At 50.1% G+C, this 22,982-nt stretch overlaps 1 protein-coding gene across 9 annotated transcripts in view; it reads left to right on the top strand.

Moving 5' to 3' along the window:
* The first annotated feature begins 3,909 nt into the window (after positions 1-3,909).
* TPST2 (tyrosylprotein sulfotransferase 2) overlaps positions 3,910-22,982 on the top strand; it is a 39,168-nt gene continuing 20,095 nt past the window's right edge. For 3 of the 9 annotated variants that reach the window (XM_037878530.2, XM_037878533.2, XM_043529540.1), the window contains exon 1: positions 3,911-4,065. The gene's annotated coding sequence lies outside the window, so the exon portion shown is untranslated. Of the gene's footprint in view, positions 4,075-7,935; positions 8,067-22,982 lie in introns of those variants that run through there. The other 6 variants (XM_037878531.2, XM_037878534.2, XM_043529541.1 and 3 more) reach the window with 4 other exon arrangements.

The raw sequence follows: 22,982 nt of genomic DNA, 5'->3' as shown, positions 1-22,982 counted from the left end.
GTACAGGTCGGACATTAGGAAACACTAGGGAGGTGGGGGAATCTCCATCGCTGGAGATGTTTTAGAGCAGGTTAGGCAAACACGTGTCAGGGAGGGTCTGAGTCCTGCCGTGAGTGCAGGGGACTGGACTAGATCACCGCTCAAGGTCCCTTCCAGTCCTACGATTCTATGATTCTATGAAAAGAGCAAAATCCCCCATAAAAACCTGAGTGTTGTAGATGTTATTATAAGTGATAATGACAGTGCTGCCTGGCCTCTAGCGAGTGTTGTTTTTAATAGCAACAGGATTTCCTGTGCTTGCTAAAACAAACATGAAAGAATGGTTGGTCCAAAACCCTCCTCTCGGAATGGCAAGCGCTAAAGAGAGCTGCCTGGTGATATGCACCCTCTGAAAACGCTCACCAAGTCAAGTCAAACTCGCTGTGCTGTGCTGAGCGGCTGATGGCAACAAGCTGTTATCACTCTGCAGCTCTCTGGTCATGGCCAAATGCTGCCTGGAACGTACAATGGGGTGAACTTTTCTGGATACCCCAACCTGATGTGTTAGTGAGTTTCTCCCTCTGTGCATCACCCATAGCTGTTCCCTTCCACTGCAGCAGCAAAAGCACACTTGGTGTTCATAGCCGGATCCTCAGCTGGTGTAAATCAGCATAGCTGTATTGACCACAGTGGAGTTATGCCACTTCACACCAGCTGAGCTTCTGGCCCATAATCTGCAGTGCTGCAGTAACTGGCTGGGCTGATTTAGACTGAAAACAATAAATAATTAACGGTACCACTAATCATTAGAATCAGTCAGAAAGCATTCTGGTCTCCAAGGAGTTTTCTTGCTCTGCACTTTTTATTTCTTCTCCAAATGTTCCCCCCCTGCCTTCTGGTGCCCCATTTCCCCTTTTCTAGGGAGCAGCAGACAGTTCCGGTTCCTCTTTTCTGGTGTTTATTCTCTTCTTCACCTTCCTCCTTAACTCATGTTTAGCTGGGACCCATTCTCCTACCAATTCCCCATCCAGTGCCTGGGTCTCTCACTTGGGTTTCTTCTGCTCAGCCAATCTATTGTTTCTTTGAGGCTAAGCTCTCTCCACTCCACCACCCCCTTGCATTTCTTTGGCTTTTCTTCCAGCTTGGGTCTCTTGTGTTTCTGCTTCTCATTTCTGGGGCTAATTTCTGCCCTAGCTTCTGCCCAGTGGTGGCTGTGCAGGCTGCAAGAGCAGGATGTAGCCCTTCCTTTCCCGTGCTGCACAGCACCATGGGTTTGTGGCTACTGAGTCTGCTTTTCCAGCATTGCCTCCTCTCCCCTTTTGGTGTGCTTTGTGCAGTGACCTCTTCCTCTTCTCGCCGGAGAGCTTTGGAATCATTGCCTATCACACTTCAGAGCACTGAGTTAGCTCACTAATCCCAGGGGAGGTAGGTGAGTAGTATCACCCCCATTTTGTAGAGGAGGACTGAAAGACCGGCGCCAGTTGTGACTGGTTTGCAGTTACGTCGTGAGTCAGTGGCACAGCTGGGACTGTCACCATTTTCCCTTTTTTTCAGTTCCTAGGGGGCTTTGATCTCATTGGAGCCATACAGCACTTTCCCCGCCTGTGCCCAAGCCCTCCTCAGCCGCTCACACGCTGCATGCCAGCCGCACAAGTCTGCTTTTCTGACAGGTAATTGCTGTCGCCCCTAGTGCCAGCAGAGCACTGAGAAGTCGACACTTGGAAGCAGGTGGCAAAGAGTGAATTTCTCCCCATGACACAAAAGGGACAAGCTTGCAGATGGGGAAAGGAAACCCTGTTAAATCGCTGCACTTACGGTGTACGAAACCCACTGGAGAGCGACAATCCGCAGGGACGGTACTGATGGTACAGTACGCGCTGTACCTTTGGCAACCACCACTTGGACAAGGGGATTTAGTTATCAGATGTCATTCCTCTTCCCTTCTGACCGTACGTTCCAAAGGCAAGATTTAAACAGTTGCGGTCTGGGTGGTTTGATACCAACTGAGGGCAATACCTAAGGTAGTTTTTATGTTAAACTGACTTAACTGTCTAGTGTAGACTAGGCCTAAAACTCCACTAAATGACACGTGGCTACAAGCTTCACTGATTACGTCTCAACCCATTCAGCTCCGCAAGGTCTGTCCCCAGGATGAACATGGTATAGAATCCAACCTGCGATGGATTGTCTGACGTAGGCTATGGCTACACTAGACAGCTCACCGTGGTGCAGCTGTATCTCTTTAAGTTTTCTCGTGGAGCCGCTTTAAGCCAACGGGAGAGAGCTCTCCCGTTGATTTAATTAATCCACCCCCCATGAGCAGCGGTATCTAGGTGGTGTGGACAGAGCACTGTCCACACCAGCGCCTAGGTCAGTGTAACTTATGTCACTCAGGGCGGTGGTTTATTCACACCCCGGAGCGATGTAAGTTATACCAGCGTCAGTGGGAGCGTAGTTCTAGCCAGAGACTCTTCTTTGGTTGTTCCAAGGCCCTGGTCAGGCATCTGGGACACTATGCAAGGCAGCGTGATGGGTGCCACGATCTCGCTGTCTGTGGAATGCCTGCGCTTTGGGCAGCTCGAGGAGGCAGCCCTGTGCTAGCTCTGGTACAACCAGTGCGCTAAAGATAATGGGCTAGCTGCCCTGAGTACGATCCCGTCCAAGATGCTAGGCACATTCTCGGCGTAGCTACCCCCTCCCGCTGCTCACCCACCACAGCAGCGCTAAGCGTCCTAGCTGGATCAGCGCCAGCCACGGGGCTGTGTATTCTCCAGCTGAATTCACCCCACCAGCAGGGGGGCTGCGTGGCACGGCCTGGGCCCACCCCCGAGGGGAAGGGGCACGCTGGCAGCGTGGGGCCGGGTGGGCCATTGTGCGTCTGGCAACTGCTGGTTTGTAAATAGCGCCCTTGCACGGGCTGGGTGGAGCGGGGCCGCCCCTGCCACGACCCATTGCCCCTGGCTAGCCCCTTGCTCCGGTGACCAACCCCGCCTCCCCCCTGCGCCAGGCTCCATTGCCCTGTGGGGGCTCAGAAAAGGTTAATTCGGCCCTGGGCACACCCGCTGTTACGGGCCCGCCACCGGTAACCGTTAGTTAACAGATAAGGGGTCGGTATGGGGCTCTCAGGAGCCTGGTTCCTGGCTGCTGAGGAACCAGTAACGTGCACCCCGCAAATGGCTTCCTCACTCAGCGGCGGACAGCAGCCCCAGAGAGGGCACCAGGGCAGCGTCGGGCCAGGGCAGCTTCGGCCAGGGCGTCTCTGCTCCGCTCTGGGCGGGAAGCGAAGGCGGCCCCTGGCTCCGGCGGCCCCGGCCACGCGGCCCTGCGCGGCGCCCGGTGCAAGAGTCACGCTCGGGGCCCTGCAGGGCGGGTGCGGCCGGGGGGGGGGGGCCAGCCGGGGGGGAGGCCGGGGGGGGGGCCAGCCGGGGGGGGGGGAGGCCGGGGGGGGCCAGCCGGGGGGGAGGCCGGCTGGGGGGGAGGCCAGCCGGGGGGGGAGGCCAGCGCGGCACAGGCGAGAACGGCCCCGGCACCACGATGGTAGCTCAGGCCCCGCCGGTCTGCTCGCGTGGGGCGGACAGGAGAGAGCCGGGCGGGCGGCGGGGCGGGGGGGCAGCGCCGACACGCCCGTGCCAGGAGGGGCTGGGGCAGGGCAGGCACGTGCCGGCCACTCGCGCGCACACACGCGGCACACAGCCACACGCGTGTGCGCACCCCCCGTACTGCACGTGCACCGCTACCTGCCCTGTGCGCCCACCTCCTGCCCTGCGCGCGCACACGCACACACACGCGGCACACGGGCGTGAGCACGCGCAGCCCCCCACAGGCCGGTGCGCACACGGCCCGGCGCCGCACGCCGCGCGCGCCCCCCCCCGGCTCGCGGGTGCTGCGCACGGGCACGCCCCGCCCCGCCCCCACCCCCACCCCCAGCGCGCGGACACGGCGGCGGCCCCGGGCGCAGCCCCCGCCCCTGCGGGCCCGGCGGAGGCGGCTGCCCCGGGGATCCCGGCCCCTCGTGCGTGTGACGTCGCCGCGTCTCGCGCGGCTCCGGGACGGCGGCTGGAGGCTCCGGGAGCGGCCGGGCTGGGGGTGAGTGAGGTGGGGGGAGCCCCCCCCTGCGCCGCGCCCCCCCCCCGCGCCCCTTCCCCTGCGCCCCCTGCCCTGCGCGGAGCCCCCCCCCCGCGCCGCGCCCCTTCCCCTGCGCCCCCCGCCCTGCGCCCCGTGCCGTCCGCGGAGCCCCCCTTTCGCCCCTTCCCCTGCGCCCCCTGTGCGGAGCCCCCCCTGCGCTGCGCCCCTTCCCCTGCCCCCCCCCGCCCTGCGCTGAGACCCCGCCGCGCCCCCTCCCCTGCGCCCCGTGCCGTCCGCGGAGCCCCCCTTTCGCCCCTTCCCCTGCGCCCCCTGTGCGGAGCCCCCCCTGCGCTGCGCCCCTTCCCCTGCCCCCCCCCGCCCTGCGCTGAGACCCCGCCGCGCCCCCTCCCCTGCGCCCCCTGCGCGGAGTCCCCCCCCTTCCCTGCGCCCCGTGCCCTGCGCCCCGTGCCGTTCGCGGAGCCCCCCCTGCGCCCCTTCCCCTACGTGCCCCTTCCCCTGCGCCCCTGCCCTGCGCGGAGCTCCCCCCGCGCCCCTTCCCCTGCGCGCGTCCCTGCGCCCCCTGCCCTGCTCGCGCCCCCGTGCGCCCCCTGCCCTGTGCGTCCCTGTCTCCGTGCGCTCCCTGCCCTGCGCGCAGCTCCTATGCGCCCCCCTCTGCGCTTCCTCTCCTAGGTCCGTTTCAGTCCTGCCCAGGCCGGGGCAGCCCCTCCGCCTCCCCCTTCTCGCCGCCCGGCCGCAGGGGAGATGCCCGGCGTGGGCTGTCCGCGCTCCGCCGGCTGGCGCTGCCCCTCTGCTGCCCTGCCCTGGCAGGGACCCTGCAGGCTGCTGGGCTCGGGGTAGGGCCAGAGCCCTGCTGGCTCAGCCCCGGGGCTGGGTGGGTGCAGGTGTGGGTGTGGGGTGAGTGCTCCCCGTGCCTGGCAGTCACTCCGGGGCAGCACTGGTATGGCCCAGCATTAACACGCCCAGTTCATGTGCATGCAGATCCGCAGCACCCGGAATGAGGGCTGGGAATGGGGAATGCTGCACAGTTCCCCTAAATCTCCTGTGCCACAGAGGCCCTCTCCCCCTCCTCCCCAAAGCCAGCTACGTTCAGGGTTTGTCTGAAGTGCACAGAATCAAGGGCGCTGGCCATGCAGGCTGGACTGTCTACGTGCCTCCCTATTCTGGGGCTCTCAGACCACGGGAGAGCATACATCATGCATGCGTTTTAATACTTCGGCACGGGGAGGGAGGATGAAGGGGAGAGCCTGATTGTGAATTCACTTGGTTTTGGCTTTGAGGGTTTAAATCCGTACTGTAACGTTGGTATTTTTTCTGACTGACAAATTGTGGCGTGCAGCAGTGTTCTCTTTGCTGCTTTTATTAACAGCTGATGCCTAAAGTGAGCAGAGGAAGGAGTGGCAAACGAGAGTAATGTAACCTCAAAATGTGACAACGCAGTTCCCATAATTCAGTTTTGGGCTGTTGTCCAGTGTTTCTCCATTGCCTTCCTAGTTGCATATAGACTCTGTCTATAGTAGCAAACGTGGTAGCCGTAACCCAGAACTGCTGGTAGCAACAACGGATACAGTAGTATAGACAAGCACAGGTGTTTTATCCGTTGTCTGACCTGACTCTTATGTAATACTCCCTTCAATTTCGTTACAATAAAAAACATGGGCGTGTGTGCTTCTCTTTGAAGCCCTAACAGTGTTCCAGTACAAAATGCTGATTTGAACAGGAGGCGAGAGGCCACTTAATCTTTTGGTGTAAATGTATTTAAAAGTGCGAGTTGGTGGTGTGGTCACTTCTTTCTCAAATTAAGTTTGCAGCCCCAGCTTCACACATTCGCTGTGGGTCAGGTTGCAGACTGATGCATGGGCAAATGAGCAGAAAATGACTAACTTATTTTTTTAGAACAGGATGATCTATATTGGTTTACCAGGTCTCAGACCAGAAATCAGCAGTCTGCCATTCTCTCCCCACCTTCTGCTTTCTCAAAAGAGACTGAGATTCCTTACTGACTTAAGCTAAATTGGTATAAGCCAAGTTTAAATTCCGTGTGTCCACACAAGGGTTTGCTCTGGTATAATTAAAATATTTTTTAAAAAATTAGCTTAACTGGTGTAACTTGTAATATAGAGCCAGGCCCATACTCTCCAATCCTGCAAACATGCTTAACTTTACTTATCTGAGGTTTCAGAGTAGCAGCTGTGTTAGTCTGTATTTGCAAAAAAAAAAAAAAAAAAAAGAGGAGGACTTGTGGCACCTTAGAGACTAACCAATGTATTTGAGCATAAGCTTTCATGAGCTACAGCTCACTTCATCGGATGCTCATGAAAGCTTATGCTCAAATACATTGGTTAGTCTCTGAGGTGCCACAAGTCCTTCTTTTCTTTTTAGGTTTCAGAGTAACAGCCGTGTTAGTCTGTATTCGCAAAAAGAAAAGGAGGACTTGTGGCACCTTAGAGACTAACCAATGTATCTGAGCATAAGCTTTCATGAGCTACAGCTCACTTCATCGGATGCTCATGAAAGCTTATGCTCAAATAAATTGGTTAGTCTCTAAGGTGCCACAAGTCCTCCTTTTCTTTTCTTTTTACTTATCTCAGTAAAGACTGCCCATAGTGCAGTGAAAGCTCTTCCTCACTTCCATAGACACAGGGAACTCCCACGCCTCTTGGGATATGCTTCTAATATGGCAGGAACTGAGAAGCTGTAAGACCTGTGCCAAAAAGCCTCAGCTTTTCCTTTTCCTCCTAAGTGTGTGTTTTGGCTTGGTTTCCTTCAGTGTTCCTCCTGTACTGAAGCTTCCTGTTCTGAAGAGCAGCAGGTCATCTCTGCCTAGAACAAGACTGGGCAGGGAGACTGGAGTTGTCTGAAACTGACCAGCATCTCAGGAGACAGTGGGTAGATTCAGCCAGTGCTTTACTTGGGCTCTTATTTAAATCTCAGTTTTATACCAGGTGTCTTTGCTTCCCTAATGTCCTTGGCTGGGGTATTGACAGATACCCCCTCGTGAGTCTTTGAACCTGATTGCCAGGGCCTGGCTGGAAATCCAGTGATGGTATATTTCTGGAACATTTTACAATCTGTGATCTAAGTGGGGCCTATTAGAATCTCTGCAGAGAGGCTGGAAATTCTTACCTTATGACTCTAGTGTGCAGAGTGAGAGAGCTGAAAACGTGGGGTGTTACCCTCCAAATCGCCCTTTCACTCTGCTGCCTCAGAGCATTGCCCTTTTCCACTGGGAAAAATCTCTTTGGTTTTGTGTTAGAAGCGTGTAAAGCATTCACCTTCTGATTTGCCCTCGTGTGATGGATATTGGCTTTCTAATTAACACTGCCTTGCAGTTTGCTTCTCCCATTCCCTCCACCTGCACACATGTGTCTGTGTGGACACTTCCCTCCTTTCTTGGTGGCTTTGCCACTTCAGAGAGGAGAGTGCTTGTGTACAAGCAGGCATGTTAATAGCTGCGGACTGGCAGATAGGAGCCTGAAGGGCACCATCGCCAATAACTCAGTCTCTGGTGCCCTTTGCTATACAGTTCAGCTAACTAACAAGCATAGCCAATTAATGAATATAGCCTGCTGCTGCTGCAAATGGGGAGGGGTGATTGGCTGGCTCTCTAGGACTTGGCAGTGAACATACGTACCTGTAGTGGGGTAGGAGGGTTCCTAGAACGTGTGTGATGTGGTAGCCCAACCAAAACTGCCTTGAATAACTCAGGATTTTATGTAGAAAGATACTTAGTTTTGCAATTGATGACCTGCCAGTAACCCTCAAACTTCTGTTCAGTGAAGGTGGGGTGGTGGTATCTGAATCCCCGAAAGGTGAAGGAATAACTCCCTTTCCCTTGTTGGAGGCAGGTTATTTCACACGCTGCTTTTTTCAGAGTATCAGTGCAACTTCTGACAGTGACTGTTCTGACTCTCTGCTCAAGAGGGACAGGGAGATGAAGTTGGACAACAGAAATTTGACTTGGCGGAAGTGCCTGGCCCATCTTTATCATCCTAAATCCGCAGGTACAGACCACATACCCACACTTGGAAAAATGGTTCTCTGTGTACTGAGCAGAGCGGCCCAAAGACGGCCCGGGTTTAAAAGACTGGATGTAGCAGATCTGTGGGACATCAGCTAACTCTCTCTCTCTCTCCTAGTACGAGTTTAAGAAGCTTCACGTTGAGAAGCTTTCTCTAGGTTTGGGCTGCGCTCAGTGCTATGGCCCATACTGAGTTGCTCCTGCGGAACAAAGCTTCTCAAATATTTGGGCTTTGTTTTTCCTCCTGCAGTGGAGGAATGCTCTGTCGTCTCTATTTCCCTCTTTCGCACACAGACTGTTGACACAGGCAGCTTGTGTGCTGTGCCTTCGCATGACTCAACAGTGAACATCTGAGAGGTTTTTTAACACTGAACATGCTGCTTCCCCCTCTGTTTGGAGCTCTTTCACCACCCCCAGCCACTTCCTCCCTAAACCTCTCACTAAAACTGTGCCTGCATCTGATGCTCGCTCTCTGTTTGGGCAGCATCTTGCAATGCTGTGTAGTAAGGAGGTAAGATACAAATTAAATATCTTCCCTTCACAGCTTCAAGTTCCTGGTGCGTGTGGCCAGAATTACAGCCCTTCTATGCCTTCTGTGGCACATTCCCAGCTCTTTTCTCTGCTGATTGCCTGTTGGTCACGGGGAATATTCAGACCTATGGGCCTGCACTTTGTCACAACAGTCCCCTGTTGCTGTAGTCACTTTCCTGTCTAGTCTCTAAAAGCTGCTTCACAATTTGAGTTCCCTCTTCTTTTCTCCACTCTAAGCCGGTCACACATACTTTGTGCCATTTACTAGATTTACCCCTCCCCTTCACACAACGGAGTTTTGAAACTTGTCAGAAGGGGTTTCGCCCGAGAGTAGTGACTAGAATCATGTGGAAAGTCGAGAAAGACTTCTGATACCCTTTTACCAAATTCAAAAACAAATTTGTGGTCACTTTTCTGTGACTGATGCAGCAGTCTAGGTTAACTCATATGAATTCTCGCCCAGACCAAATGGTCCATGAAAAGCCAGCTTTGACTAGCATCTTTTGAATATAATTTGCATTCCTGTGGCTAGCTACATCTGTCATCCCACAAGGGAACAGAAATAATACCATATAGCCTGTGAAGGGGACCAGCGTGGCCCTAGTTCTGAAGTTCAGATATTGAATATTTGCAACAAACGGCTCGTGACCCATTCATATAGGAAAACAAGTGCCATGCACATTTGGGAGTGACTTCCTAGATAACTAATACTTAGGAGAATTTCACACTCTGCTCACGAACATTTTGTAACTGGAGGTGAAGTTCAGTTAACAAATGTGGTGGTCTGAATAATCCGCTCAGCCTGGATACTGCCAATGGCTGAATTGTTTTAAAGAGAAAATATTTAAATAGTATGGTTTAGAATTTTTACTCTCTGTCACTTCTGATGCCCGGTAAGCTGCTGCCATTACCCCGGCACTAAGGGGTTTTTATATGCCATTGCGAGGAAGAATCTGATAAAATGCACTATCAGAGGGAACGGCTGGTAACTGCTCTTTGGCCCCTGAATCTTTTTGGGTGATTTACGGCCCGGACTCTCTGGAAGTGCCTGGGGTAACTCCCAAGCTTGCAACAGCTCCTTTGTTCCCTTCCGTGTTCTCCAGCCCTCCAGGTGCAATGGCTGCATTTCCCCAGGGAAGTGGAGTTGAGGAGAGCTGAGTTCTGCTCCTCTTCTCTTTGAATTCCTCGGGGACCCAGTTTACTTGCGACCCATCCCCTCAGGCCCAGTGTCTAAGCGAGTGGATTCTCTTTAAGAGCCCGCTCGCTGGCTTGGTTTGAGGGCACTGAAAGGCAGCGTAACTGTCTGATTCTGCAGCTGTGACTGAGTCCACAGAGCTCCTTTGGCACCACCCTCACCAAGACTCGGACTGCGGGTCTTTCCATATCCAGAAACTCGTGATTGCGTTTTGATTCTTAAAAATCCCATTGGCAGGAGCCAGGTCCAGGTGGGCCAGGCCGGAGACTAAAGTTCAGCAGGGTCCACGTGGGAAGTTGTGGAAGGGTCAGAACATGTGCCCTTGTTCTATAGACGCATGCAAGGGCTGGATTTCACGGAGCGCTCCTAAGATGAAGTCTGAACCTCAGGGCACCTGAGCTCCTCTTTGCTTGAGGTCGCGTCTCCTTTTAAGTGTTGCCTATGTTTGTTTTGTGCCTCTCAGCTTCAGTATGTTTTTTGCCTCTCTCTCCCTCCCTCCCTGTAGCAAAGTGGGATTGTAACATCTTGAGGAACCCCGAGGTAGCTGTTCTGGTGTGAAAACAAAACCCGCACCAGCATGCCGAGACTTAACACCCGAGGCAGCTTTAGTGACAGCAATTGTAATGAAGGGGGCAGGGATGGGTGGGGAACAGGATGTGGAGTTTCGCCACCTCCAGGTTCATCAAGAGACACTGATTGCTATCTGACAGGGGCTGTCTTCCTGTGTGTTCCTGCCGCACTGTTTCCTTTCAGGTCCCGGAACATATCTCTTGCTTGCATCTGAGTCGCTTCCTCTGCCATTATCGTTTTATGCTATAAACCATTTGCGGAGTAAATTTGGTGTGAGACTGCATACCCAGCAGCTGCCTTACTGAGTGCGTAGGTGTTCGCATCATGCTAGCGGCTGTCCTTGTCACCACCTTTGCTGGCATTTTCGGGGGAGATGCCCAGATTGAACTCCTGGCAACAGCCCCTGCAGCACAGGGCTTGAGATACTTCGGTGAGGAAGGTGTTGTGCAGCTTGCCTTGCTGCTGCCCATGCTGCACCTGACTGTCGGTTTAAAGCCTTGAACTGGGTGTTGTGTTTTAAGGAACAGGTGAGGCTAGAATAGCTTAGAATCATAGAATATCAGGGTTGGAAGGGACATCAGGAGGTCACCTAGTCCAACCCCCTGCTCAAAGCAGGACTGATCCCCGACTAAATCATCCCAGCCAGGGCTTGTTATGGACATGCTCAGTCTCTACAAAGTAGATGCAGGGTTACGTGAAACATGAGGAAATCCAATAAATATCCAGAACTTTTTTTTTAGAGAAAGAAAATAAGCACTCAGCAGGCCGTTTTATTTGGCACTGCACAGATGAATCTTCAAATGGGCCCATTATTCCTTTAGGAAGCTTGTTGTCCGCATTCAGGGCTTAATAGAATGTCTATTTGTGCACGGTCCCTATTTATTTTTTACTTTAGGTTTTATAAGCCTTGAAATATAGGTAATTACCGACAATGCAGGGCCTTTCCACGGAGCCGGCTCTTCCCTGCTCTGCATGTTTTGGCAGCAGGAAAGCTTTCAAAATTGCACTCTGCACTTCTTTTAAACACCTGCCTTTGTTTAATGGTCTACCAGTTTGGAAACTCACCTCCTCGAAGCCAAAAGAAGCATAGTTCATCTTGATTGCCGATTCTAGCACTTCTGTGCCAACCCTAACCTGTGCTTGCATCATGTGGAGTGGTTTACAGAAACTAGAGTTTTGTTGTATGATAAAGTGGGATAATAGCGCAGAGGTGAGGCTACATTTCCCTAGCCCTGGATTATGTAGAAGTGTGTCCCTTCTCTGTGTGTATCCTTTGATCAGCTTGCTTCTTGTCCCGGGCTCTTACAACATGAATGACTGATAACAAAAGAAGATTCTGCTGCATTAAGCATTTGTGCCTAGCCCTGGGGTGCTAAAAACAAGCAGCTGGTTTCCAGGTTGTGTTCATGGCCAAGTGAGTTCAAAGCAAAACCTGAGAATCCACAAGTTGTTGTAGCACTGAGACATTTCTCAGTGGGGAGATAATTGCCAGCAATTTGGTTCAGATTTGGGTCCAGGAGAGTTACAGACCAGTAACAACAACACTGTAATCACAGTGACAGAAGGAGCTGGGATTTCTCAAGGGCTCCTGTTCTGCCATGGCTCTGGAGATGGATCGTGCTGGCGAGAATGTAGCTGTGCCAGGAGCCTGGGATGAAAGGGTTGGACTGGATTAGGACGTGTCCTGCCTTATTGGTTTTTCTGATAAATGCAAAAATGGCAGGGGTAGGAGTATGAAGATGGGCCCCTGTGGAATCCATAACTTAACTCCTCACCGTCTCTCTGCCTGGAGAGGAAGCCGTTCTGCACAGCAGGGTGGTGGCTCCTGGGTGAAACCTAACCCTGGGTTCTCAGACTTTTTCTTCCTGGGGCCCCCAACACGCCATAAAAATTCCTCGGCCCGCCTGTGCCCCAACAACTCTTTTTCTGCATATCCAGTAACTTCCGGTGTTAGGGGGTTAGCGAGCCGGGCCACTGCCCGGAGCCCCATGCCACAGGGGGCCCCAGGAAGATTTGTTGCTCAGGCTGGCGCTTCAGCCCCGCATGGTGAGGCTCGGGATACAGCTTTCTGCCTTGGGCCCCAGCGAGTCCAGTGCCGGCCCTGCTCTCTGGCTTATATCCCCTGAAACCTGCTCGCAGCTCCCCAGTGAGAACCACTGACCTGAACTACAAGTTGTGAAACCCTTAGTGTGAATTTTTTTTTTCTCTTCCCTTGGAGGAGCAGAAAGCTGACATTGCCTCGCCTCAGAGGAGTTCGTGCCTGGGTGTTTAGAGCCCCCCGACTGGATTAGAAGGGCATGTGTACAAGTGGGACTGTCGTCCGTACACAGTGTTGGAGCACCCAGTTCTGGCATTTCGCTTTTTCTTCCGGATATTTCAACTCTATCCTGACGCTGCTTCTGCAAATTTCCTAAAGCTGAGCCCGTAGGTAGGACGTTTAAACATCCTGCCATTATTCATGGTTTGGGTTCCTTTCAATGAATTCAGGGATGTTTTGATCTGAGATCATTAATGGCTAAAGCAGAGATCAGGACTGTTAATGAAAATTCAGTATATTTATTTCATAGCCTTTTGAGAAAACCAGCAGTCGGTGTGTCTAACCACCACTGTTTTGCCTGAGTAACTGACCGCTCATTAAAACTGCGTTTGTGAAGACAAACCCCATTCAATAAAGGGAAATGGGTGTTGTGTTAAATGTCACTCCGTTCAGAGTTCAGTAAAATTGAACAGAATGCAACAATAATGTAAGGCCTAGAAGTAAGTACATCTTTGCTCATCTGTTCTGGTCACAAATCCAATGCAGAGCTTCTGGCTGAATAGTATTTTGATAAATTATTATTTGAACGCTTATTGTTCACTGTGCATTTCCAGTGTGCTTGGTGCTGCATAATGCTCAGAGGAGGGACAAGATCCTTTCCACAAAGGCCTTGAAGTCTAACTGGACACATAATGTCTGATATTTTTTTCCCCCCGGAGGTGCTAAGCGTCCACAGCTTCTGCTAGTGAACATCAGGCCAGGTGACCAGAGGAAGGTCTGCTGTGTGCATAGAGGTGTGTGGACACATGTCTGTGAATTTCTGGTGGTGTTCCATGCCTGCCTGTTGGATTCCGGTGGTAAATGACACAGCAAAAGAGCCAGATGGCTCTCCCCACAATGACACTTCAGCACATTCTCGCTGCTGTTCATGACGTTCCAAAAGCACTAAAACGTGAAGGCGATTAGCTTTTACTAGGTAACCAAAGCTTAATTGAGCGCTAGAGTAAGGGCTCAGCCAGCTTCGCAAACTGTCCTGCAGAGGCTGGTTCTTTCCACTCCTTCTGCACATCAGTGCAGCCACCTCTAAGGTGCTGATTAATAGCACCCAGGAGCACTGCAGCAATTTGGGGCAGACGCTGAAGAATAAATGTTTTTGCGCGCACAAGGAGGAGGAAGTCTTAAGGAGGCAGAATTCCCAAACTGCAGTTTGCCAGGACTTGCTCTGTGATGTCTCTGCACAGCCTTAAAATGGAGATAATGATACTGACCTTTGTAAAAGGCTCTGCCGTCCATGGATTTGAGGGGTTTACACCCCAATACTGACGACAAATGTCAGGATTTTTTAAATGACCATAACTGTCATTGCCTTGTTTTTCCCTCTGGTTCAGTATCCGGCACTCTCGGGAACAGAGCGCCCTGACACTGGAGATGCTAATGGGTTAGGTGCATTAGCAGAACTGCAGTCCCAGCGTGTACCCGTAGCTGACAAAGGGGTCTTTGAGTGGTTGCAGTTTGCTGCCTTGGGAAATAAAAGATTTTGTTGTTTTTCATTTAAATTTGTCTCTTTGGATTTTCTGTTACAAAAACAGCCCTTAATTTGCAACTGCCAGCTCCTGCGCGTACAGATAAGAGAGAGCTGGTTCTTAGCACTTGGAATGTGGATTTGAAAAAGCTTTTGGCAGAAATAAGTGGTTTTATCTAGCAGCCCCTTTGCCACACACAGGTGAAGAAGACAAACTTTAGCCTTCCATCTGTGTGGGCAATGTGTTGCGGTTAAACCACATTAAACCATGATTTGGGGACTTCAGTAGCTCAGACATAGGTTAGGGGTTTGTTACAGGAGTGGGTGGGTGAGCTTCTGTTGCCTGCGTTGTGCAGGAGGTCAGACTAGACAATCATAATAGTCCCTTCTGACCTTAAAGTCTATGATTCTATAAGGTTTTGGGGAGCAAGGTAGAATTTATACCAAAAAAAGCTAGTAAATGTGAAGACCCTTAATGCTGCGTGTAAAGATGACTCAAATGAGACTTGTCCCAGCAGCCAGAGGTGTGTGTGACAGGTGGTTCCTGTACTTCCAGTCATTTTTATTTTTAGTGTCACATACGTTATTGGCTCAGGCTCAGTGTAAGAAAACCGGTTGAGTCGTCGTCCTATGTTCTGTTTGTCCCACAGAGGATTTTTGACCTGTTGTGTTAGGCTCTCCAGATGCACAACTCTTGCTGTTCAACCTGACGGACGTTTCCAGACTGCGTAGTGCACTCGTGGACTGTCCAGCGTGTGTCTAGTGCTAGTCCATGAGTCACTGCTACTTCATTTCTGTCTGCTGAGTGTTTTAGGGAAGGGGGCGGGAAAGGAGAATTTTAGTGGGGGAGATTGGTTTACCGTACTTTACTCTTGAGTATTTGTATACCATAGAATCATAGAATATCAGAGTTGGAAGGGACCTCAGGAGGTCATCTAGTCCAACCCCCTACTCAAAGCAGGACCAATCCCCAATTACCGTCACTCTTTTTCCCCTCACCCCGTAGTTACCATGTATAAACTATTTCCCAGGTACTGGACTTGTGATTAAGTGCTTAATATGAGAACCGCAGAAACAGAAGAGTCTGAGACTTTATTGCGGTCAGCATCTTTCTTCATTATTTGTTGGACAGTTTCCATTCCGCGAATCAAGAAGCTAGAAAAGCTGATGTATTTGTTTGAGGGGGAGGAAATGATCAAGTAGGAAAAAGTTTTAATTGGTATTACTGTGTATAGCTGTTCGTCAGTGCCCTAAACAGAGAGCTCAAATCCAGAACCTTGAATATTGTCAGACTGTGCTCAAAATGGTCCGTCCGAGATAACTTTACCATTGATTAATTCCACATTTCTTTGGTGCCCTAGAGTCTGCCCCAATTTCATACACACTCTGTCAATTTCAGCATGGCCTCTCTTGGTGTGTTCTCATTAGGGAATGTAATTTGAACTGGTCAAAAGGTTTCTTGGCAGAGGTACTTGTCCGTCTTGGAGATGCTCTTGTTCTGGTCTGTTGGTTCTTGTCATGCCTTCATCAGTGTAGTATCTGAGCACCTTCCAGTCAGACATTGTGTTGTGGTGAACATCTGTTACGTGTGGTTTGCTGAGTCTGATGGAGAGGATTGTGTGTGCAATGGAGTGTTCTGTTTTGGTAGGATTTGGGGGGCTTATTTTTAATGGCCATGCTACTGTGTGTGTTAGCGAACGCTGGTTGAAGCAATGCATCTTGCACTAGGAGAGGAGATGTTAGTTTTGTGATGGTCCTTAATTTCTCGAGGAGTTCATTCCAGTCTTGGCACGGCCCCTGAGAAAGCTCTGTGTCCTGCCCCAACAAGCTTTACCATGGGGCGAGAGGAACAAGAGTTGTCGACTATGGTCCTTATCCTAGAGTTGCCGGATCGTTTATGTATCCTGGGCCCAGACCATTGAGCACCATGAAGATACGATCTGAGACCTTGAAGTTTACTTTTTGTGTCTTGTATTTCTCTGTGGTGTTGTCTATATTCTCCTTCATTATTAACAATTCTTAATCATAGAGCTGTGAAATCTCCAGTAATTATACAGCATTAAAATAGAATGAAATTGGGCTCTTGGTTCTTTTCTTAAATGACTCCTGCCTCCGTCTCATCTTCCAGGGCAGAAACAGTACTGTAAGGAGTGAATGCTCTAGCTGAGTGGCATGCGGTGAACCTGTTCCTAGCCTGCTGTCCCTTTTCACCTTTCTCGATAACTATGTATTCAGCACTTGCTAATCCTAGAAGCATAACTCTTAGAACTGTTAATCTGAAGCTTCCGTATTGGTTTGTATTTCTCATCCAGCTGACTGCACTTGAATGCATTGTTTTGGCAGCGTGGGTAAAGTCTCAACATAGTTAAAGGTGCAGCAGGACTTAAGAGTTGAGAAGTTTCAGAGTAGCAGCCGTGTTAGTCTGTATCCGTAAAAAGAACAGGAGGACTTGTGGCACCTTAGAGACTAACACATTTATTTGAGCATAAGCTTTCGTGAGCTTCATCGGATGCATGCAGTGGAAAATACAGTGGGGAGATGATATACACACAGAGAACATGAAACAATGGGCGTTACCGTACACACCGTAACAAGAGCTATTAGGTAATTCCCATCCCAGAAATAATTTGTTCTTGTGCCACTTCTGATCAGGCTGGTATCCAACCGCTAGGAAAGCGGATAATGGGTGCAGAAGAAAGGCTTTTGTATGTGACAGCAGCACATCTGTGGGGTTGCAGCTGTGTGTAGCCACTTCCTGTAGCGACGGAAGGTTTTTTAGGGGGGGTCAGTGTAGTTAATCCACCTTTGGCTAGGTCAGTGGAAGAATTCTTCCGTCGATCTAGCCTTGTCTATACTGGGCATTAGGTAACCTAACTACAGTGCTTAGGGCATGAAATTTTTCATGGCCGTGAGCAATGCAGTCTAATTTTTAGATGTAGACCAGGCTGAAGACAGAGTGAGCTCTGCAGGAGAACTGGATGAAGTGCAAAATCTGTCTTTCTGGGGAGATTAATTGGAGCAGATAGAGTAATCCAAAGGGAGGTAAAGGCAGGGAATGGAAAAGCAATGGTATGTGGAAACATCTGTTAAACCCTGTGTAGCCTGAAAACTCAACCTGGAGGGGAGTTTGAGCAGCTTCACCCTCACAGAGCAGAGGCTCATTAGCACTTGAAACAAACTGCAGAAGAGGAGGAAGGAAATGGCTCAGATCAAAATAGAAGGAAACAGTTTCCCAAACCTTAGACCTAGTCTACACTTAAAATTAAGATGGAGATAGCTCTGGTGCTCAAGAGGGTGAAAAGTCCACACCCCCAAGCACTGTAATTATGCCGACCTAAGGAAGAATGCACCATGAAGTGGAGTTCCTATAGCAAAGCCAACCCCCTTCCATTGCTGTAGTCTGTGTCACGCTGTCTGGAGTGGTTCATGGCCAAGGCAGTGCCTACTTCAGGGAAAATACCCCAAACTGGGGGTATTTTCTACAATGAAATTTCACCAAACTACAAATGTGAATTCCTGGATTACTGTAACAGTCTCACCATGGAGTCACAGACAGTCTCCCTGGGCACTGCAACTCTCTTGCCACCTAGGCAAGCTGGACTTATCGATAAATGGTCACTTACACCAAAAATTGCAAAATATTCAGGTTGTTCTGAGTCCCAAGAGACCAGTCACTTACCCAGATCAATGTGTACCTCAGCTGTCACACCAAAGACAACACTGGTAGCCAATCCTGTAATAAACCAGCGAAAGGTTTATTAACTAGGAAAAAGGAATCAGCGTTACTTACAGGTTAAAGCAGGCAACATCTGTGTACAAATGACTTCTGAGAGGCGGCAGAAATGCACTAATTTGTCAGCTGTCTCTTCAGGGCTAACCCATGGCAAGCAGCCTGGCGGTCTCTTTGCTTATGTTTAGGAATCTTTGCCCCTCAGAGACCAGACAGCATGAAAGAGACAGTCTCTTCTTGTCAGGAATTTTTATCCTCTCCACATGAGTCCAAAACTGATTGGATGAGTTCATCGTAGGTCTCCCCTTCCTGGAGGGAGTAATGCAATCAACAGGGCCTCTCTCCTTTGATGCTACACAATGCCTCATCTGCCTGTCAGTGGGCCCTCTTGATCACTTTATCTTAATTAATGCTTCTTATCATGTTTGGTGAGTTACACAAATACAGAGATTTACAATGCAAACACTCAATACAGCTTGATACCCATGGGCTGCAGAGGTTATAAATGAGATCAATACATGCCGCATCCTACAAGCATTTTATAAAGTCTAAACACATTCCTATCAACTTAACATCTAATATCTGTGTTTAACAGTGCTAACACACAGGTGAGCCAGATTGGTTTCCAGCTATGAATTGGTCAGTGTTCAGAGAGGCCTCGGGGCCTTAGCCTGAGCTGGCACCTGGTCTGCCAGCATCACAGTCTCTGTGCTATGGGGTTACAGTGGCATAGCTAAGCTCCATGGCTATGCCTCTGTAGTGCCAGTAGCATAAACAGGCCTTTGATTTTTCATATGGAGTCGTTAGACTCCTACAGCTGTAACATGCACACACCAGCAACGCCTGCATTTCCCCAAAGTTCCCTTGAGCTCAGGTTGCCTGGGCAGATATAGTTTAAAACCTGATGAGAAAAATGGGGGTAACAGGGCTGAGGACAACGTAGGAATTACCATGTTACAGAAGAATGGCCACACTGGGTCAGATCAGTGGCCCATCCAACCCAGTACCCTGTCTTCCGACAGTAGCCGGGGCCTGATGCTTCAGAGGGAATGAACAGAAGAGGGCAATTTACTGAGTGATCCATCCCCTGTGGTCCAGTCCCCGCCCCATCTTGTCCTGTCACACCAGGTGTCACACAGGAAGGTACAAGACTCGCACGAGATCCGGAGGATGGGTACGCACAGCATTGTCCTGGGCTGAGGGGCAGAGTGAGGGGAGGGCCCCCTGCAGTAGGTTTGTGCCCGTTTGTGTTAGTGGCTGCAGGTTCTGCTCTCTAACCCGGAGGGGTGCTGTGACAGCGTGCCGTGCTACGACATGGCAAGAAACCAAGACAGTGGGGAGCTGAATACGGGAGGGTGAAGAGAGAACGTGGTATTTGAATGTGCGGCATGCAGCTGCTGCAGGATAAAATGGGTATGTTCGCCCGGCCCTTCGATCGATGGGTGTGTTCCAGGAGGTGTGACATCAGGTTTAGTCTCATGTATTAATGTTCTATTTTGTAATCGTTATTTGAAAAAAAAAATAAATAAAACTAAATGATTTAAAATAGAAGAAAAGGGATCACTGGTAAGTCCTGGTTATTTGAAACCAGGGTTGACTGAAAGTCCTGAATTTCTCTCTAAAATCAGAGTGTCTTTTTTTTTGTGTGTGCAAAATTCTGATTTTTGGAGATAGTCCTCCAGCCCACTTGGAGAACTGGGCTTGACTATGTCACCAAAATGCAGCAGAGTCGGTAGTCCTCAGCTAATAGATACGTAGCTCCTGTAACTCAGGCATTTCTGTTTGTAAGAGGCCCCATTTCTGATCTGTAATCCTTGTTAGCCAAGGATAGCGCTTTACAGAACAGCTAGAGTACAGTAGCAATCCACATGCCACAATTGGAGCTTTTATAGCAAGTGCAGAATTGGATATTGTTGCATTTGGCAGATAAGATTTTATCCTCAGAGAATTTTGCTTGGCAATTTGGTGGAATTTTGCTTGGCAGTTAACTGAGCTGGAAGCTACATCCGGTAGGCAGGATACCGGGAACACGTCTGGAGAGGCATGATTCATGGTTGTGTCCACACTAGCTGCTGCACAGATCAGTGACTTTTCTTGCAGCTTTTAATTCCTGCTCCAGGAGGCTCATTCATAGAAGATTAGGGTTGGAAGAGACCTCACGAGGTCATCTAGTCCAATCTCCTGCTCAAAGCAGGACCAACACCAACTAAATCATCGCAGCCAGGGCTTCCTCAGATCCCATGCAGACTCCGTGGGAATCACAGGAGCACTTGAAACATTGTATGCAGCCTGGTCTGCACTTAACACTTACATTGTCCCGGTGACATTGGTCAGGGGTGTGAGAAAAACACCATTGTGCCTTCTAAAGCCCCAGTGTAGGCTCAGCTATATTGACAAGAGAGTCCTTCTGTCAGCATAGCTACCATCCACTGGGGAGCTGGTATCCTGACCAGACAGAAAAACTACTTCTGCTGGCATGTACAAGGGTGCTATGCCAACCTAAGCATGCTGGCACAGGCTCCGTTATGTAGACATAGCCTAAGCCTGTGTCTACACCATGGGGAATGTGGGGGCGTACCTATGCCAGCATAACCCTGTAGATGCAGCCTGTGCTAATGGGAGGGATTTTCCTCCTGGGTAGGAATACCACCTCCCCGAAGAAAATTAGCTACGTAGGCACAGCTGCGTCTGCACTGGGAACTAGGTCCGCGAGCTACATCGGTCAGAGGCGTTTTTCTATGTTGACCTCGCTTTTAAGTGTTCACCAAGCCTAAGTTTTCATCACCATTGGAGCTGTGTGTGTGTGTTGGGAATGGACAGGGCGGGGAGTGGTCCCTCGCTCCGGATAACTAACCCACAAAGCCTTTAACTCCAGGGGGGCTGGGCTGTTGTTTTGACGTGCCAGTGGTTTTCTAAAGAGAGTTTCCTTGCAGGTTATTCTGATTCTGTCCATGTCAGCTGCTGGGTTTTTTTTTTTTCAATAGGTTCCTTCTGTAGGGAAGAGTTCCTTTTCTATTTTCTTTCTCTTCTGACTTTGGACTCCTCTCATAAAGTGTCCGTGCCTCCTGAAACCTTTCTTTGCAAAAGAGATGATATTTCTAAAGTTCTGGGCACAAGATTGTCACCTCTCTCCCCCTCCCCTGACAGTTGTCCATTTCACAATTTGGTTGCTAGACCTTTCTAGGGGATTATGGGTCAGTAAGTGAATTTGCGTTCAAAGGGAATATGACGAACTTGAGGTTGGCATGTTGAAATCTTACTCAGTGCTACAAGGGATGGGGAATGCCTCAAAAAGAAAAAATGAACCTAACCCAAATTTCTGCTGCCTCACTCACTTTGAGTGCAAGGCCCTGGAAGTATTCCGGGGGAGCTGGCGGGGTGCAGGATGGGTGGAGAAATTTCCCTTTGTCTTGGGCACACGATTTCTGTAACTGCTGGGAGATCACGCATGTTGGCATGCATGAAGTTGAGACAGTCTCCCTGAATTTCCTGCTCTAGGAGGTTTGTTCCTTGGAGCCTGTCCATAGACTAAATGCTGGAATCTCAGAAGCAGTTGGATGGACGTTTTTAAGAGTCCGCGTGTGCTCCCCATCCACCAGAAGCTGCGAAAGGAAATGTTTGAGGGACCGATGCATCTTGGCCTCAGTGAGGAAGGCAACGTTCTACTCTGAGGCTGGGAGTATTCATAACCATTTCCGTAGCATGCCTCCCCGGTAGCTGAGCGTTTGTGGTGTCAGGTGTGAACAGCCAGGACCCCACATGTCCCCTCTGGTGAATCACAGGATACTGGCCGATGTGAAGGTGCGACAGAGTCAGCATCTCCAGTGCTGCAGCAGATGTGTTCTGCGTCGGTTTACAAAGTGTTTGTAGCTAGGTGGGTAACTGGGCACGATGGTGACTGCTCAGTGCCGCTGGCTGCTGAGCGTCCTGCGTTATTGAATATCTAGTTCCCAAATGCACTGGCTGATGTGTGTGTCTGCTGGGACCAACCTGAGATGTACGTAGAAAGCTTAAAATAAAATAAAACCAAAACTTAGCTGTATGTCCTGCTTCTCACTATGTAGAAGGCACCCAGCGCCCAACGTGAGGCAGAGCTGGCTCTTCTGGGAACGTTTAAAAAAGGAAAAAGAAAAGGAGGACTTGTGGCACCTTAGAGACTAACCAATTTATTTGAGCATAAGCTTTCGTGATGCATCCGGTGAAGTGAGCTGTAGCTCACGAAAACTTATGCTCAAATAAATTGGTTAGTCTCTAAGGTGCCACAAGTCGTCCTTTTCTTTTTGCGAATACAGACTAACACGGCTGTTACTCTGAAACCTGTTAAAAAAGGAAGAGACCCCAGTGGCTGTGACCCGTGTTCATGCAAGAAACAAATTAAGTCAAACCGCTGGTTAGGGGCCACATCGAGCTGTGCTAGTCAGTGCTTCTGTTCAAGCGACGTTGCCTGAGAGATGCCGGGGCAGCGAGAACTGGAAGCTGTGCCACACTGATGAAGCACCTGTAAAAGAAGAAACGGGTGGGGGAGAGTTAAAGGACGTCTTACACAAATGCAGTGTTTGGTTTTATTTCAGCAGAGCAGGGGATGGCAGCTGATTCCAGCGGTTTGGCTCTGCTGCTCCAACAGCGGGTCTCCCAAGGGCTTTTTTAACTTTAGGTACTTTTAAAATGAATAACTTGGTTTGAAAGAAGCGCATGCTTACAGTCAGCGTTCTGGAGGGCAAGTGAAAATCAGCATGCTGGAGCCATACTCTGAACACGCGTGATACATGATAAACTAGTGTCACTCTCTTCACTTGGAACAGGAGAAAATAAAGTGGAAGATGCTGCAAATTGGTGGATTTTTTATTATTTCAAAAACGTTTTAGCATTGAGCAGGATAATAAAATGTTTTCTAATCACAGCAGCCCTGAGGCAATAAACAAACAGTACATTTGTGCTGTAAAATGTCTGTCAAATCTTTGTTGATTTGATTTAAAGCCTGTTACAGCAGCCTGGCTTTGTTTGTGCATCCCTGACCAGACTCTCTTGGGAGCTTGGATAATGTTCTGAGTACTCATCTGTGAACATTCTTCATGGCTCTGGGTTTTACCTCTC

Source organism: Chelonia mydas, chromosome 15, assembly GCF_015237465.2.
Source record: "Chelonia mydas isolate rCheMyd1 chromosome 15, rCheMyd1.pri.v2, whole genome shotgun sequence".
NCBI lineage: Eukaryota > Metazoa > Chordata > Testudines > Cheloniidae > Chelonia > Chelonia mydas.
The sequence above is the reverse complement of the archived record's forward strand: the minus strand, read 5'-3'. Positions and strand labels throughout refer to the sequence as shown.